The sequence below is a fragment of the Rhinoderma darwinii genome, chromosome 3, assembly GCF_050947455.1.
Source record: "Rhinoderma darwinii isolate aRhiDar2 chromosome 3, aRhiDar2.hap1, whole genome shotgun sequence".
Lineage (NCBI taxonomy): Eukaryota > Metazoa > Chordata > Amphibia > Anura > Rhinodermatidae > Rhinoderma > Rhinoderma darwinii.
Genome location: NC_134689.1, coordinates 311753925 through 311770158, shown reverse-complemented (window position 1 = coordinate 311770158; position 16234 = coordinate 311753925). Strand labels below are relative to the sequence as shown.

Sequence of the window (16234 nt, the reverse complement as noted above, 5' to 3'; positions counted from 1 at the left end):
TTTATAGGGCCTGCTGCATCTTAGGTTTATAGGGCCTGCTGCATCTTAGGTTTATAGGGCTTGCTGCATCTTAGGTTTATAGGGCCTGCTGCATCTTAGGTTTATAGGGCAAGCTGTATCTTAGGTTTATAGGGTTTGCTTTATCTTAGGTTTATAGGGCCTGCTGCAGATTAGGTTTCTAGGGCTTGCTCCATTTTAGGTGTATAGGGCCTGCTGCATCTTAGGTTTATAGGGCTTGCTGCATCTTAGGTTTATAGGGCCTGCTGCATCTTAGGTTTATAGGGCCTGCTGCATCTTAGGTTTATAGGGCCTGCTGCATCTTAGGTTTATAGGGCTTGCTGCATCTTAGGTTTATAGGGCCTGCTGCATCTTAGGTTTATAGGGCAAGCTGTATCTTCGGTTTATAGGGTTTGCTTTATCTTAGGTTTATAGGGCCTGCTGCATCTTAGGTTTATAGGGCTTGCTGCATCTTAGGTTTATAGGGCCTGCTGCATCTTAGGTTTATAGGGCCTGCTGTATCTTAGGTTTATAGGGTTTGCTTTATCTTAGGTTTATAGGGCCTGCTGCATATTAGGTTTCTAGGGCTTGCTGCATTTTAGGTCTTTAGGGCTTGCTGCATCTTAGGTTTCTAGGGCTTGCTGCATCTTAGGTTTCTAGGGCTTGCTGCATCTTAGGTTAATAGGGCATGCTGCATCTTAGGTTTCTAGGGCTTGCTGCATCTTAGGTTAATAGGGCATGCTGCATCTTAGGTTTATAGGGCATGCTGCATCTTAGGTTTATAGGGCAAGCTGCATCTTAGGTTTCTATGGCCTGCTGCATCTTAGGTCTCCAGGGCTTGGTGCATTTTAGGTCTTTAGGGCTTGCTGCATCTTAGGTTTCTAGGGCTTGCTGAAACACAGCACAGCCTCTGGGCCGTTTGTGGCGTTCTCCCAATAACCTAGGAATAAACGAAGCCTAGGAGCCCCTTCGATCTTGATCCCGTTTTGAAACTGCCCCTGATCTGTTTGTCAAAATAATCTTAAACGTTTTGATATTATACAGTTTTTTCCCTAAGCTAATAGCGGCATCATGTTTGAATCATTGATCCTCTTGGAACAAAGGATCCTACCCAGAGTGAGAATCTTCCCAGTGGAGCTCTAACCTTCTAAAGAGTCCCTCTATTGATTATTTTTAGATCTAGAAGATGTGCATTTCTGTAACTGTCACTGTGTTAGAGTTGTAGAAACTGCACAGTTTATCTTTCAATGTTTCCCACAGGGCCAGTAATTCTTTTCAATCTTCTAGAAACATACACAGCTGTTCAGTGCTGTGCTGTGGCAACATTCAATTGTCTCCACTCTCCAGTTCATTTTGATTAAGTTCAATAGGAGACAGGGAGAGAGAAAATCAGGGAAGGTCACTGGGTGCATTGGAAAGATTTAGATTTTAACTCAAGGATCAGTGATAAAGAAAATAAATTGAGAACGTTTATTAATTAATTATTAGGTGATAACAATGTATCGACAATTGTTAACGATATGATCGAAAAAGCAGATTTTTTTACAATTATCGCTATGTATAAGTTACTAAAAAGATTAGTTCTGACTGATGGAAGTTTGTTCCATTGTTTGTATAAGATTAAGGACTTACTGTCAACCTAGATAGAAGAGTGGGGGCTGCATAGCAAACATCAAACTGGGCCACCTTATGGTTTCGGGTTTTGCCACTAATGGCCTGGTGTTTGTTTCCACTCCAGGACCATTTAATTTGACAATTCCTCACCCACTTTTTGCTTACAATTCAGTTCCTTTGAAGATGGTAATCCTGCACAAGTACTCGCCACTAATATCAAAGGGGAAAGGACTAACCGGGGATGGCCCCTTCTCTCCAGGAATCCCATAGTAGCTGCACAGTCTGTTATGGTACGCATGCCCTTGTCATTCACTTTTAATTAAACTCTAAAATGATAACAGTTAACAAGTTATCATACAAGAAAATACATGTGCCACGATGCACAATATGTGCTGGAAAATATCAGAATACTGGTAGGATCATTGATAAATTGACAAATATGAGGCCAGCTATGGTAATGCTGCTGCAACTAATATCATTACACCCATACCTTCCAACATTTACATCCTCATTCAGGGGACACTTTTAAGCCTGCCCCGACCCACCGGGATCACCCATTTTTATCCAAATTTGTAATGACCTCATCTATTCTGCAGCCCATTCCGCACACAAAAAATGGGGTCTGTGGTGGGTACTGCCTTTTGCATGTCACATTACACTTTTCTACCCATTTATATTGCTTAATACGCCATATTAATAGTTTGCTTTTCTTTTCTAAACTGTAATACTATTGCCCAGTCTACTCAATGTGTGAACCTGGCTTTAGGCCTCATTAAAATCTGTATATTCTGTCTGTATGAAGTACGTCCTGATTATGGTGTCAATGTTATTTTATGGAGCTATTGATACATCTGGCGGCATTTCCACATACATTCTGTATCCCTCAATAAGTATCATGATAAATTGGATGCAGCATAAAGGCCAAAGAGGTCAATGAAGTTTGAAGTATATGTGTAAAGATCCCGAGTTTTAGGACTGTATGATACTGCTATTAATGCATGCATGCACTATTGACTACAAAAATGCCAAAATAACGCTAGAAACCAAAATATATAGATATTGCTTTAGACTAACAGCAAACATCTGGCAGCAGAATTTTGGATTTGCTGTGGACTCCTTCAAGAATAATTTACATTAGCAGTAGTAAAGATTTCAGAGCTCAGTTCTCTTTGTAATAATTTATAATGTGTTTAATGATAAGAAATAACACCCGGTACTGTCTAAAGCAGTGATCCCCAACCACTGGGCCACGGACCAATACTGGGCCGTGGATCATTTGGAACCGGGACACGGTATCTGGTATCCGCCCAGGTGGCCTCAGGGAATTTTGGGCGAAAAACCCCAACAAACTGTGGTGCAGTTCTTCGTCCGGAATGTCCGCTGCAGAAAACTGCTGATGACCAGCCTCCTAGGATGATGTTTTCTCCCAGGAAACCCTGTGATTGGCTGCAGCGGCGGTCACATGGGATGAAACGTCATCCCAGGAGGCCAGAGGTTTCATCCCATGTGACTGCCGCTGGTCCCAGTTCCAACTGCGTCTGCATCCTTAGGATGCAGATGCAGTTGAATTGAATGCTGGAGCAAAGAGTGACGGCCCCTTGCCCCAGCATTCACACTTCCATGAGCGGCTCGGCGCATGCAGGCGCAATGTAGTGACGTCATCGCGCCTGTTTGCGCCAAGTCACTCACAGCACAGACTGGAGGACAAGGATCCTCCACCCATCGTGGGAATGGGGATAGGTAAGTAATTATGTTAATATTTTTTATTAGGCACATATTGGGGCATTATACGGTGTATGGGAGGGGGGCTGATATGTTGGTAGCTATGGGAGTATTTTACAGTATGGGGCACCTAAGGGGGCATTATACTGTAGGGGGGCATTATACTGTATGGGGGCATTATACTGTGGGGGTAGCTATGAGGAGCATTATACTGTGGGGGCAGATATGGGGCATTATACTGTGGGGGAAGTTATGGGGGCATTATACTGTGTGGGGGAAGCTATGGGGAGAATTTTGTTGTATGGGGCAGCTATGGGGAGATTTATACGTGTGGGGGCAGCTATGGGGAGCATTATACTATGGGGCATTATACTATGAGGGCATTATACTGTGTGGGGGCATTATACAGTCGAAGCAGCTATGGGGCATTATACTGTGGGGGCATCCAAGGGAACTGTTGGGCAAGGTGGCTGGGGATAGGCGCGGGCAGGGGTCTGGTGGTGTTGGGGAGTGATAAGAGGTCCAAGCTGGTCCTCAAACAGGTTGGGGACTGATGGTCTAAAGGATCTGTAAACGCACTGTGTTTCATATGGGGACAGTGGTAACAGGTTCTATTTAAAAGGGTATTCCAGCGGAAATTCACTGAATAGGTGACACAGATAAGTGGCTGTCTGACCGTAGAGTCCCCAGACCCCCACCTCTTCCATTAGCACGACTGTAACTTAAGAGTTGCATTAAGCGGCAGCATATATGCTCTACCGTCGCTACATAAAAATTCCTTCCCACCAAAGTTATACTGGTTAACAGGGCCACACTGGCCATCTGGCAGTTCTGGCAAATGCCAGATGGGCCGGTGAACAGTGGGCTGCATGCTGCCTCTCTGAGGGGGTGGCGGAGCCACTGAAACCAGCCGCCGCCACCGCCTCCTACACTAATTGTACATGCCTTACAATGACGCTGATTGGCAGGGCAGAATGACTTGCCCCGCCAATCAGTGCCTTTCAACGATGCCAGCGGCGCGATGACATCATTGCACCACTTCTGTTGTTGAAAGGTGCTGATTGACGGGGCAAGTCATTTTGCCCTGCCAATCAGTGCTGTAGTTCAGCCGCAGCAGGCCTGCATTGACACAGGATGGTGAGGGAATGGGATCAAGGTGAGTATGTAAAGGTTTTTTTTCAACTTAAAAGTGTGAGTGGCATAATCTACAGCGGGGAGCTATATGTAGGACACTAAGGGGGGACTATATGTGGGGCACTATATACAGGGGGATCTATATGTGGGGAACCACCTACAGGGGAAGCTTTAAGTGGGGAACAGTCTACAGGGGAGGCTATATGTGGGACACTAAGAGGGCTATATGTGGGGGCACTATATACAGGAGGAGCTATATGTGGGACACCGTATACAGGGGGGCTTAATGTGAGACACCATATACAGGGGGGCTATATGTGGGGCACTATCTACAGGGGGGGCTATATGTGGGGCACTATCTACAGGGGGCACTATCTACAGGGGGCTCTATGGGGGAAATATCTATGGGGAGAACTGTGTGTGTGGGACGCAGTGTATGGTGCTATAATAATCAGCGTATGGTGCTATTATAATCCGGGGCACAGTGTATGGTGCTATTATAATTAGAGGTGCAGTGTATGGAACTAATATATTTAGGGGTGTGTGTCACATTTACAGTGTGTGTCACCATGAGAATTTTATTTTCGTTTATAGGTGCAGAAATGTTTGAATAGTGAGAAGCTGAAGACATCTGAGCGGCAAACTGCCGAAATGGGGCGTGGCCGGGAGAAGTCATCATAGAGGTCTGGACCGGGTAGAGAAGAAAAGAGAAAAAGAACAACTAGAATCTGAGACGTCACCGGTGATAGGGATGTCACGATACCAGAATTTGGACTTCAACACCGATACTTCGTTTAGTATTGAGATTTCGATACAAATTCGATACTTTGCCAACAGTAATAACAAAAAAAAGTTCTCCCATTTTCTGATGTGAGGCGTGTGGTGTGATGATGAATTTAACCTCCACGTGCCTCACATTAATAGTAGTTAACCCCATCATGTTTCTCAGTCATAATGGGTTAATATGTAAGGTACATGATGGGGTTTATTACTATTAATGTGAGGCACATGGAGGTTAAATTCATCACACCTTGTGCCCCACAATAAGGCTCTATGAACACAAACGTGCTTTTGCGGCCGCAATTTCCCCAAAAATCCACGGGAGAATTGCGGCCCCATTCATTCCTATGGAGCCATGCACTTGAACGGACATGTCTTATTACAGCCATCTTCTGCGGTCCGGGCTCATTGAAAATAATGGCCGCGGCCATGTGCATGGCCCCCGATTTGCGGGCGGCTCGCGGCTGACAGTCCACTGCCGGCCGACCTGAAAATCATGTCCGTGCATATGGCTACGGTCGTGTGCATGAGGCCTAATAAGTGATAGAAAGCTGTTTTTATTTAATTTTTTTACAGCGTACACATCATAAGTGATGCAAAAACATTGTTGTGCAGGTTATTTTGGCCGCGCCAATACTGATTGTGTGTATATTTTATGTATTGAGACTTATTTTAATGTTTATTGTAAAAAAGGTGTATGTGTATTTTTTTTAATTTAACATTACTTTATGTTTTTACTTTATTTTTTAAACTTTAATGTACTAGCATATATCTATATTCCGGTACATTAGCCTGTGTACTGATAGTACACAGGCAGTTGTTAGGACATACCTAAGTATGCCCTAACAGGAAATATTGTCAGACAGCCCTGGGGTCCGTCAATAGACCCTGGGTTGTCTGCCCATATATGGTATGTCCCTCAATATGGGGACAGTGAATTCCTGTGACGCGATTAAAGATGCATCTCCCCTTCTCATTTTCCCCTGAATGCTGCAGTCCGCTGTGATCGCATCATTCACGGGAATAGCGGCGGAGATGAGAGGTTTCTCTGATCTCCGCCGTTATAGAGCGGGGCTGTGGCTGTGTAATACAGTCATTGCTCCGCTCCTGACAGGAAGTGCGCGCACAGTCAGCATGAGGAGATGCGGCCAGCGCTTCACTAATGAGTGGCGGTTCAGGCACTGTAGACAGAACAGGGCGGTGTTTTGTAGTGCGCCCGCCATGTTCAGTTTTCAGTGCTGCCGCTCATTAGTAGAGATGAGCGAACTTATGAAAAGTTCGGTTCGGCTAGTTCGCCGAATTTCACGAAAAAGTTCGATTCGGACCGAACTAGTTCTGACCGAACCTGTAATTTCCGTGCGCCGAGCATGGTACTGTCCAGGGTGCTGAGAGTGTTAATGGGCTGCACGAACTCTTTCAGCAACCTTGACAGTACCATGCTCGGCGCACGGAAAATACAATTTTAATGTAATAAAAAAAATAATAAGTTCATACTTACATTCCTCCTGTCCGGCCTCCAGCGATGACGTTTCATCCATGTCGCCGCTGCAGCCAATCACAGGCTGTAGTGGCGGTCACGCACGTCAGGATGACGTCAGAAGGCTGGCCTCCAGGGATGACGCTTCATCCCACGTGACCGCCTCTGCAGCCAATCACAGGCTGCAGCGGCCTCTGCAGCCAATCACAGGCAGCACCGGCCTCTGCAGCCAATCACACGCTCCTCTCCTGAAATACTCTGTGCTGCGCTGCCTTAAACTCTGTGGACAGGTCAGGATCCGGTTTCTTTTAAATGCTGCTGGGGAACCCGCTCGATCCACTATATAAGGCTGCGCTACAGTGCAGCATTTAAAAGAAACAGGATCCTGACCTGTCCACAGGCAGCACAGAGTATTTCAGGAGATGAGCGTGCAGATTCAGTGCTGCTGTGAACTCTGCTCTTACCATTACGTAGCTCTCAGTCTGTTACCTCTCCTCCACTCCTGTCCTCAATAACACCTTCACATGATTGGCAAGTCACCACGTAATGGTAAGAGCAGAGTTCACAGCAGCACAGAGTATTTCAGGAGATGAGCGTGCGGATCTTGTGCGGGGTGGTGACTTGCCAATCATGTGAAGGTGTTATTGAGGATAGGAGTGGAGGAGAGGTAACATACTGAGCTACGTAATGGTAAGAGCAGAGTTCACAGCAACACAGAGTATTTCAGGAGAGGAGCGTGCAGATTCTGTGCTGTTGTGAACTCTGCTCTTACCATTACGTAGCTCTCAGTCTGTTACCTCTCCTCGACTCCTGTCCTCAATAACACCTTCACATGATTGCCAAGTCACCACGTAATGGTAAGAGCAGAGTTCAAAGCAGCACAGAGTATTTCAGGAGATGAGCGTGCAGATCTTGTGCGGGGTGGTGACTTGCCAATCATGTGAAGGTGTTATTGAGGACAGGAGTGGAGGAGAGGTAACAGACTGAGAGCTACGTAATGGTAAGAGCAGAGTTCACAACAGCACAGAATTTGAACGCTCCTCTCCTGAAATACTCTGTGCTGCTGTGAACCCTGCTCTTACCATTAAGTAGCTCAGTCTGTTACCTCTCCTCCACTCCTGTCCTCAATAACACCTTCACATGATTGGCAAGTCACCACCCCGCACAAGATCCGCACGCTCATCTCCTGAAATACTCTGTGCTGCTGTGAACTCTGCTCTTACCATTACCTGGTGACTTGCCAATCATGTGAAGGTGTTATTGAGGACAGAAGTGGAGGAGAGTTAACAGACTGAGAGCTACGTAATGGTAAGAGCAGAGTTCACAGCAGCACTGAATCTGCACGCTCCTCTCCTGAAATACTCTGTGCTGCTGTGAACCCTGCTCTTACCATTACATAGCTCAGTCTGTTACCTCTCCTCCACTCCTGTCCTCAATAACACCTTCACATGATTGGCAAGTCACCACCCCGCACAAGATCCGCACGCTCATCTCCTGAAATACTCCGTGCCGCTGTGAACTCTGCTCTTACCATTACGTGGTGACTTGCCAATCATGTGAAGGTGTTATTGAGGACAGGAGTGGAGGAGAGGTAACAGACTGAGAGCTACGTAATGGTAAGAGCAGAGTTCACAGAAGCACTGAATCTGCACGCTCATCTCCTGAAATACACTGTGCTGCCTTAAACTCTGGACAGGTCAGGATCCTGTTTCTTTTAAATGCTGCACTGTAGCGCAGCCTTATATAGTGGATCGAGCGGGTTCCCCAGCAGCATTTAAAAGAAACAGGATCCTGACCTGTCCACAAAGTTTAAGGCAGCACAGAGTATTTCAGGAGATGAGCACGGCCGGCCACAGCCGGTCGTTTTTCCAAGCCGTGCTCCCATTATAAAGTAAAGGAACACGGTCTGTAAAATAAAAAAATAGAACATGTTCTATCTTTTTAACGGCACGGGCACCTTCCCGTGAGAAAACGGGAAGGTACCCTTGGCTAACAGAAGTCTATGGGCCCGCTATTTCGGGTCGTAATTACGACCCGTAATAACGGGTGTTTTTACGATCGTGTGCATGAGGCCCCGTAATGACGGGTGACTACGTGTGTGCACCCGTCATTACGGCAGCGTTGCTTGGCGACGTCAGTAAATAGTCACTGTCCAGGGTGCTGAAAGAGTTAACTGATCGGCAGTAACTGTTTCAGCACCCTGGACAGTGAATTCCGATCAGAATATAGAGTAACCTGTCAAAAAAAAAAAGACGTTCATACTTACCGAGAACTTTCTGCTTCCTCCAGTCTGGTCTCCTGGCCGTTGCCTTGGTGACGCGTCCCTCTCGACATCCAGCCCGACATTCCTGGGTGACGTTACAGCCCATGTGACCGCTGCAGCCAATCACAGGCTGCAGAGGCCTCTGCAGCCAATCACAAGCTGCCGCGTCAGAAAAGAAGGTCGGACTGGAGGAAGAAGAGGGACTCGTCACCAAGACAACGACCGGGTACGTATGAAATGCTTTTTTTTTATTTTTAATCAGCAGCCTCTTTTCTCTATCAGTGATTGATAGAGACAAGTGGCTGCCGATTTGTATAATATTTTTGACCGGGTTCGGTCCAAACGGGTTCGGCCAAACTCGGTGAAGTTCGGATTCACTGCGAACCGAACTTTTCCTGATGTTCGGACCGAAACCGGATTCGGTTGTCCCGGTTAGTTAATCTCTACTCATTAGTGCAGTGCCGGCCGCAAAGCATCATCCTAACCGCGCGCACATGTCAGGACTCAGAAGCGGGGCACTGGCTGTATTACACGCCGCAGCCCAACTCTCATACATTCATGTGTTACAATACTGAGCTGTGCGGCCGCACAGCTTAGTATCGAAATACATGAAAAAACGGTATCGAACCGTTTGGGGATGCACAGTATCGAAACAGTATTGAAGTTTCGATGCATCGTGCATCCCTAACCGGTGAGTCACTTAATGTAAATGTTTATTCAGCCTCTAATCAGTACTCTTTCACTGTATGATCTGCAGTGAGATGATGGGTGGTAGGATATCTCCCAGCATATCCTTACTATTGTTTGGTCCATACTGGGTGCTGTCGTTTTACACCATACAAATCTATATGGCAGGGGTTGCACTAAATTGAGCTGTATTTGTGCTGGTGCTGTATTTGTGCTGGAGCTTGGTTCTGGAGCTGTATATATGTACTGAGCTTGGTTCTGGTGTTGTATATATGTGCTGAGCTTGGTTCTGGAGCTGTATATATGTACTGAGCTTGGTTCTGGAGCTGTATATACGTACTGAGCTTGGTTCTGGTGTTGTATTTATATACTGAGCTTGGTTCCGGCCCTATATGTACTGAGATCGGTTATAGTGCTGTATATATGTACTGAGCTCAGTTCTGATACTGTGTTTATGTAATGAGCTTGGTTCTGGAGCAGTATATATGTACTGAGCTTGGTTCTGGTGTTGTATTTATGTACTGATCTTGGTTTTGGAGCTGTATATATGTACTGAGCTTGGTACTGGTGTTGTATTTATGTACTGAGCTTGGTCCTGGCACTATATGTACTGAGCTCAGTTCTGGTGCTGTATATATGTACTGAGCTTTGTTCTGGTACTGTGTTTATGTACTGAGCTTTGTTCTGGTACTGTGTTTATGTAATGAGCTTTGTTCTGGCGCTGTATATACGTAATAAGCTTGGTTCTGGTGTTGTATATATGTACTGAGCTTGGTTCTGATGCCTTATATATGTACTGAGCTTGGTTCTGGTACTGGATTTATGTAATGAGCTTGGTTATGAATCTGTATTTATGTACTGAGCTTGGTTCTGGTACAGTATTTATATCATCATGAGGTTGGTTCTGGAGCTGTATATATGTACTGAGCTATGTTCTGGTGTTGTATATATGTACTGAGCTTTGTTCTGGTGTTGTATATATGTACTGAGCTTTGTTCTGGTGTTGCATATATGTACTGAGCTTTGTTCTGGTGTTACATATATGTACTGAGCTTGGTTCTGGTGTTGTATTTATGTACCTAGCTTTGTTCTGGTGCTGTATATATGTATTGAGCTTGGTTCTGGAGCCATATATGTCAGAACTTGGTTCTGATGCTGTAATTATATACAATATATTTATAATGAAATTACGGGGCAGATGGAATTGTTTTCAAGTCATTGCATATTTAATGGGAACCTGCCTGGTAGTTTTAACCCCTTGAACCGCCGCCATGCGGTAATACATGAACTGACAATATTTCCAAACATTCCCTTATATGTTGTTTTCAGATGCAGAAAAATCTATAAAATTAACTTTTAAACTGGCGCATGCTATATGCTAATTACTCATTAAAGGGTCATGGGGCGGTGCCGCTATCCTGAAGAGTCAGAGTCCTGCCTCCAAACCCAATTTTCAATATTTGATTAACATCCCTCTAGCTGTTATACATCACTAACAGTCTTCTCTAACTTTCTCGGATGCGCCATTGCCTTGTACTACTTAAGCACACACCATGCAGTGAGGTGTACTCTGCCCGGCTGCACCACACATGCCAGTGCAAGGCAACGGCATATCCGCAAGAGTTGGAGGAGGCTGCTAGTGATGTAGAACAGCCAGGGGGATGTCAATCAAAATCTGGAGGGCGCCATTTAAATTTTCACCTCAGGCAGCAGAAAAGCTAGAATCGGCCCTGCGGATAGTGGTGAACACAAGCACCAACATTACAATAACTGCTGCCTCCTGGTGTTTAAAACCACATCTTTCCGAGTTTTATTGCTGTGTACTCTGCAATGATGGGAAGGAGCACTGCAGAAATGAAGTATACTGCTTGTTGGCCGAGCCACAGCTAGTCAGCTCTAGACTTGTTTTCTGCACTGATGCTTCGCTCATTAGCACACATCTATGGCACCGCAGAGGAAAAGGAGAATCAGTACCTGGCAAGTCTGCATGTACAAATGAAACCTAACGCTGGTTGGCTGAGCACTTTGCTCTTTCTACTGCCCCCTGAGCACAAATATGCATTTGTGTGAGTTTTGTGTCTTCTTCTAATGTATTATTGGCATTTGTGTTCATGTTGTTTTCATTGTGAGTGGTATGTGTGGTATAGGTCTAGTGTGTAAGTGTTATGTGAGGTATGTGTTTAGCATTTGTGTGGTGTGTGCGTTATGTGTCTAGTGTAAGTAGTGCATGCGGTATGTGTCTAGAGTCTGGTACGAGTCTAGTGTGTGAGTGGTATGTGTCTAGTATGTGAGTAGTGTGTGCAGCATCTGTGCCAGGTTTGAGTAGTGCACGTCCAACATGTGTCCTTGGTGTTGGTAGACAACATGCGGCATATGCCTTAGGTGTGAGTGGCGAGAGTGGTAGATATATCCTAGGTGTGAGTGGTGTTCGTGCGCAAGTGTCCTATGTGTAAATGTTGCATGTGCGGCATATGTCCTAGGTGTGTGTTCTAGGTTTAAGAGGTGTGCATGCACATGTTTCCATAGGTGTGCGTGTGCACCTGTCCTAGGTGTGAGTGGTGTGCATGCGCATGTGTCCTAGGCGTGAGTGGTGTGCGTGCACGTGTGTCCTAGGTGTGAGTGGTGTGCGCAGGGCCGGCCTTAGGGGTGTGCGACCTGTGCGGCAATACAGGGTGCATCACTCCTCCTAAGTAAAGGGGGTGCCGTCACTGACAAACCTGCTGCCTAATGCTTCCGTAGATTACTCCCTCTGCAGCCCCTAATCCCTCCTACAACATAATCTTCTCTATGGTGGCAGCAAATCCCATCTCCTCAGCCTGCCTGTGGACTGCTGTGAATCAAACTACATCCTCTCTCTCTCGTCTGAAGCAGTCGGACAGAGAAGAGGGGGGAGGGGAGAGTTCACAGCCTGAGCGTCTGCAGAGAGGAAGCTCTGCTTCTAGTCCTCTCCTGTGTCTCCTGTATCCCCATCCTCTCCTGCGTGCCATTTATCTCCTGTGTGCCCTTGCTTCCCTCTCCTGTGTCCCCCTCCTCTTCTTGCAGACCAACAGACCTGCTACTTTCTGCAGCTGGTTATATCTGCTGTCCTGGGATGGGACATGCTGTAAAGGACCCTGCTACTTCAGGAGACTGTCTGTACGAGAAATCCTACATAGAAGGTAAGTGTGTGTATGAGTGTGTGAGTGTATGTATGAGTGTGTGTGTGTGTGTGTGTGTGTGTATGTGTGAAATTGTAAGTGTGTAAGAGTATGTGTGTGTGTGTATGTGTGTGAATAGGTGTATGAGTGTGTGAGTATGTGTATGAGTGTGTGAGTATGTGTGAGTGTGTAAGTGTGTGTATGAGTGTGTATATGAGTGTGGAAGTGTGTGTGTACAAGTGTGGAAGTGTGTGTGTATGAGTGTGGAAGTGTGTGTGTGTGTGTGTGTGTGTGTGTGTTAATGTGGAAGTGTATGAGTGTGGAAGTGTGTGTGTATGAGTTTGCAAGTGTATGTATGAGTATGTGTTTGCAAGTGTATGTATGTATGGGCTATTTTATACCCCATTCACATACAGTGGAAAGACCGCAAAAAAAAAATCCTCTTGAATAATGAGCATTTTTATTATTCTCGTGGAAAAGCAGTGGATTCGTTGGAGTTGGAGCTATCAGGAACTATTCCTCTTTTCATTTACACCTGTTTTAATAAATCTCCCCATGTCTTGTATAGCTGAAAGGTGGTCCCATGTACTCCAGCCCAAAACTGGCGGCTGCATATGGCCTGCGGTGGGTCTGTGTGCTTAAAAATGCCAGGGCTGATTTTAAGTCCAGTCCGGCCCTGCTGGTGGATAGATAATAAATGTTTTCCACTGTAATGCCTCTTTAAAGGAAAAGATAGTAATATTTTCCATGCATATTTGGCTCCACATGTTGCCTCTTAAAAAGCCACCTAAAAGAGAGTGCACAGATAACCAATTCTTTTACCATGAAGTATTTTAAAAGTATATAAAAACATCTGCTTTTAGTGAGATCCCAGATAAAGTAACATCACTGAAAGCTGTGAAGAGTCTCTTCTGTGTATTTCTTTTTTTTACTGCTGAGAACTGAAAAAAAATTGTGATATTCATCATTTTCATATTCTTTGTTGTCAACAGCAATACTAATAATAAGCGATGTAAGAGACAATGTGACACAACACACATATTTCCCAAAGACAGCTACGCAAAAGGTGGTTCTTCTTTAATATATATCCAAAATTAGTTTATAGAATAGATGATGATCCTACTGCTATCTGTAGAAAATCATAATTGTACAGAAAAAACACAGCATATGGTGGCAAATACCCATGCTTCAAAGCTGATCATAATAAGAGAATTTTTGGCTGTGTCCTTGGCCAAGTCCCTTATTTCTGTAAGGAGTCCAAAATCCTTTCAATCACAGTTGTACGGTTATGACCTAACAAAGAATTGTTTTTTTCTGTATACTCCAATACGGCATTGTATTGCTGTTTTATTATATTCACATGGTGTATAATGCTCATTGTGTACTATAGTGTGTGGTCCACAGCTAATATCAAAAGATATTTCCTTGTGGGCGATGAAGATGAAAAATGATGTGTTTAGTATTCCTAAGGGCTTAAATGGAGAGAAGTGTATGACGCTGATTGGTCACTGATTGGTCAGCGTCATCCACTTCTCTATACAATGCCCACTTGGTTAAAAAGTAAAAAAATGCCCAGTTGCATTAAGAAAGTAACTAGAATAAATCTAAAATTGCTCATAACATGGTCAAAAATTATCGTTTTTCAAAATAAAAAACATTTTTGTTATCTACATTACAGCGCCGATCATATTATGTAGGAGATAGGACACTTATAATCTGGTGACAGAGCCTCTTTAAAGTAGTTTTAATTGCTACTGCAGGAATATATAAAATGTGTGTATTTAAGCAATACAGCAATAAGCTTTCCTCAGGCCGCTGTTAACCTATTAGATATTATTAATGTAAGGCCTCATGCCTTTTCTCTGCATGAAAATACACATGTAAAAACCGCAGCGTTTTTTTTATATGTAACATGCATTTTTTTATGGCATTTTTATATGCATTTTATTTAGTGTTATTTTGTACCAAATCGCCACTCCCAGGGCATGCTGTGTTTGAAAAAAACAAAACAAAAATGACACTGAACACTTTAAGACAAGCATACTGTATACTATTCCAAAACTAATCTGGGGACCCGGGTAGCACGGACGGCTCTGGCGTCCCACCGCTATCCCTGGATGTGGGTTCCTTCCCACATAGTCTTGGGCAAATCCCCCCCTTTTGTCCCTTTTTTTAACTCATCACATCCATTGATATAGTTTTAGGCATTTATATATAATTCTATTTCCATGCTATATTGATAGTAGGAAATTGGATACTATTTGTAACTTTCACTGTTTTCTTTATATGAATTGTTTTGTTATTCTTATTTGTGCTGTTTGCAGGTGTGGTTTTTTAATGGAAATAATAATATAAATAATGTCACTATTCACTTTAGAACTTATTTACATGAACAGACAGCACTATTCAATGGGGCTATTCACACATCCGGTTCTGGCACATGTCTGTTGCCAGAACCTCAAAAGACCTACCATTTTGGAGATGCTTTGTGCCAGTGGTCTAGCCATCACAGTGTGGCCCTCGTAAAAGTTGCTCACATCCTTACGATTGCCCATCTTTCCTGCTTCCAACACATCAACTTCAAGAACTGACTGTTCACTTATATATCCCACCCATGCCTTGACAGGCTCCATTTTAACAAGATAATCGATGTTATTCAGTTCTGTGTTTTAATATTTTGGCTGAACGGCTTCTACAGTGCATATATATATATATATATATATATATATATATATATATATATATATATATATATATACACACATACAGTGAAGGAAATAAGTATTTGATCCCTTGCTGATTTTGAAAGTTTGCCCACTGTCAAAGACATGAACAGTCTAGAATTTTTAGGCTAGGTTAATTTTACCAGTGAGAGATAGATTACATGTAAAAAAAAAAAAAGAAAATCACATTGTCAAAATTATATATATTTATTTGCATTGTGCACAGAGAAATAAGTATTTGATCCCTTTGGCAAACCAGACTTAATACTTGGTGGCAAAACCCTTGTTGGCAAGCACAGCAGTCAGACGTTTTTTGTAGTTGATGATGAGGTTTGCACACATGTTAGATGGAATTTTGGCGCACTCCTCTTTGCAGATCATCTGTAAATCATTAAGATTTCGAGGCTGTCGCTTGGCAACTCGGATCTTCAGCTCCCTCCATAAGTTTTCGATGGGATTAAGGTCTGGAGACTGGCTAGGCCACTCCATGACCTTAATGTGCTTCTTTTTGAGCCACTCCTTTGTTGCCTTGGCTGTATGTTTCGGGTCATTGTCGTGCTGGAAGACCCAGCCACGAGCCATTTTTAATGTCCTGGTGGAGGGAAGGAGGTTGTCACTCAGGATTTGACGGTACATGGCTCCATCCATTCTCCCATTGATGCGGTGAAGTAGTCCTGTGCCCTTAGCAGAGAAACACCCC

General features: G+C 44.2%; 1 protein-coding gene across 1 annotated transcript in view; it reads right to left on the bottom strand.

Annotated features, from left to right (window-relative positions):
- SLCO3A1 (solute carrier organic anion transporter family member 3A1) overlaps window positions 1-16234 on the bottom strand; it is a 375458-nt gene that overhangs the window by 44316 nt on the left and 314908 nt on the right. The gene's annotated exons all lie outside the window — the stretch shown is intronic.